We start from the raw sequence: 2,734 nt of genomic DNA on the forward strand, positions 1-2,734 counted from the left end.
CTCAGCCGCGCGGGCTTCGGTAGTTGTGGGGCATGGGCTTAGTTGCTCTGTGGCATGTGGGATCTTCCTGCACAAGGGGTCGAACCAGGGGTCGAACCCGTGTCCCCTGCATTGGCAGGTGGATTCTTTAACCCCTGTGCCACCAGGGAAGTCCCCAATTGTCTCTTAATCTAGAACAAAATCCAAATTCCATGTAAAACCCTTCTTCGTCTGGATTTTACCTTCTTCCCTAACTTCATCTCCTACCACTCTTTGAGTGCCACAACTTCACTGGTTAACTTTCCATTCCTGGAATATGCTAAATTCATTCCTGCACTGGGGTCTTAGCACAGGCCATTCTTTAAATGGGTGATCCCTTCCCATTTCATATTAAGTCATCTCTTTAGAGAGGCTGTCTAATCTAAAGTAAATTCTTTCCTGATATATCTATTACTCTGTTCTTTTTCCTTCTTTATCCAACAAATAAGTAGAGTTTTACTTGCTTATTATTTAACTTATATTCTGTGTTTTCTTTTAAACCCTAAGATCTTTGAGGGAGCTTAGTGCTTTGCTCAACTTACATATACCCAATATTTAGCACTCAAATACTAAATAATTAAAACTAGAAAAGATAAATAATAACAATAAAACTCCAAGCAAATGGATTTTTGGAAAAAAAGCCTCACATATAAAGTGGCATTAATATTCATTAATATTAAAGCAATCTGGTCATAACAAGGATCATAAAACTGATCATTTCCTTTGGCCCAGTAGGTCTACATTTGAGACTATATCCTAAGAATATGACTTGAAATTTTTATTTATTTAAAATATCCATATATTAATAATTTGTGAAGGTTGGAATAATGGGAAACAACCCATGTTTTCATTCTCCTTCTCCAACCTAGATAAGCCAAACTGTAAGTTGTTTCTTTGGCAGAACCCAAGCAGAAAAGCATTATTAGAGAAAAACCACTAAGCTGGGCAAAATACAATCAGCATGACTTTAAGTTCACCAGTCTCAGATGAGCAATCATTATTTCCCTGAAATGCTGTTGTTTTTCTGATGAAGCTGTTCTTCTCTCTACGGATGCTATTTTAATATTCACCATTCTCCTTGGACCAAAGAAGCCACCATCTACAAGGCCATTTAAGTCGGAAAACATGAGAGCTATTCATGGGAATGCCTCCTCCTTATCCATTACATCACCAAGTCCTATTGTTTCAATCTCAGGAAATATCTCTTGAACTCATCACCTCTCTTCTATCTTCACTGCCACCACAATCAGAACCAAGAATATTCTCTTAATTAGTTGCTCCATTTTCATTCTTGCTTTACTCCTATCCATTTGCCACACAGCAGAGTGACCTATTTTTTTAATGTATAAAACTAATTCATACACATAATAGATCAATATAGCAATTCATAAAGGCAAAGTTGTATACTCCCTCCACCCCTTTCCAACTGCAGTCCCCCAAAGTAAGCAACCACACACTAAATATTTGATGTGTTCGTATTCTTCCATTCTTTTTTCTGTGCTATACATAAACATTGATTGATTCTTTTTTATTTCTAAAAAAATGTGTAACATTTTACACAATATATCATGTTATAATTTACTTATTTATTCTTTCCCTAATAACATGTCATGGACATTCTTTCAGGTCAATATATAGTTCTTTCCCTTTCTCTTTTTCTTATAGCTATGTATTATTCCAGAGAATGGAAGTACAAAAATCAACTTAATAACTTCCTCAGTGGTGAACATTCAGTAGCAGGTTCTTCTAAAAATGTAAATGAGATCATGCTTCTTTCCTTCAAAGGCTTTCCTTTTCCCATGGAAGAAGATCCACATTTCCTACCGTGGCCTGCAAGGCTCTGGAATGATATGGCCCTTGCCTCTATTTAATCCACCTTACACACCACCTCTGCTTGCTTACCATAACTCACACTAGCATTCTAGTAAGGTTTTTTCCACCTCATTCATAATCCCTGCATATTTTCTACTCTTAACCTGTAAAGATCTTCCCTGACTATCCTCCTCTTGCTCACCAATCTAAATTAGGTTCCCCTCAAAATAATTCCATTTGCAGCAACAAGGATGCAACTAGAGATTATCATACTAAGTAAGTCAGAAAGACAGGGACAAATACCATATGATATCACTTATATGTGAATCTAGAATATGGCACAAATGAACCTATCTACAGGGCAGAGACAGACTCACAGACATGGAGATTGGACTTGTGGTTGTCGGGGGGCAGGGAGAGGGATGGACTGGGAGTTTGGCGTTGGGAGAGGCAAACTATAAAAAAAGAAAAAAGAAAACAAATTAGGTTCCCCTCTTAAACAGTCTCATAACATCTTGTAAACACCTTCACAGTACTCATCACCAGTTATAATAATTTATAAGAAATTATATGTATATGCTTGTATTTCTTTATTTATTTAAATTTCATTTATTTATTTATTTTTGGCTGCATTGGGTCTTCGTTGCTGCGTGCGGGCTTCCTCTAGTTGCGGGAGCTACTCTTCGCTGCGGTGCATGGGCTTCTCACTGTGGGGGCTTCTCCTGTTGTGGAGCTCGGGCTGTAGGTGCGTGGGCTCAGTAGTTGTGGCTCGAGGGCTCTAGAGCGCAGGATCAGTAGTTGTGGCGCACAGGCTTAGCTGCTCTGCGGCATGTGGGATCTTCCCGGACCAGGGCTTGAACCCACGTCCCCTGCATTGGCAGGCGGATTCTTAACCACTGCGCCA

This window comes from Physeter macrocephalus, chromosome 5 (assembly GCF_002837175.3).
Source record: "Physeter macrocephalus isolate SW-GA chromosome 5, ASM283717v5, whole genome shotgun sequence".
Classification (NCBI taxonomy): Eukaryota; Metazoa; Chordata; class Mammalia; order Artiodactyla; family Physeteridae; genus Physeter; species Physeter macrocephalus.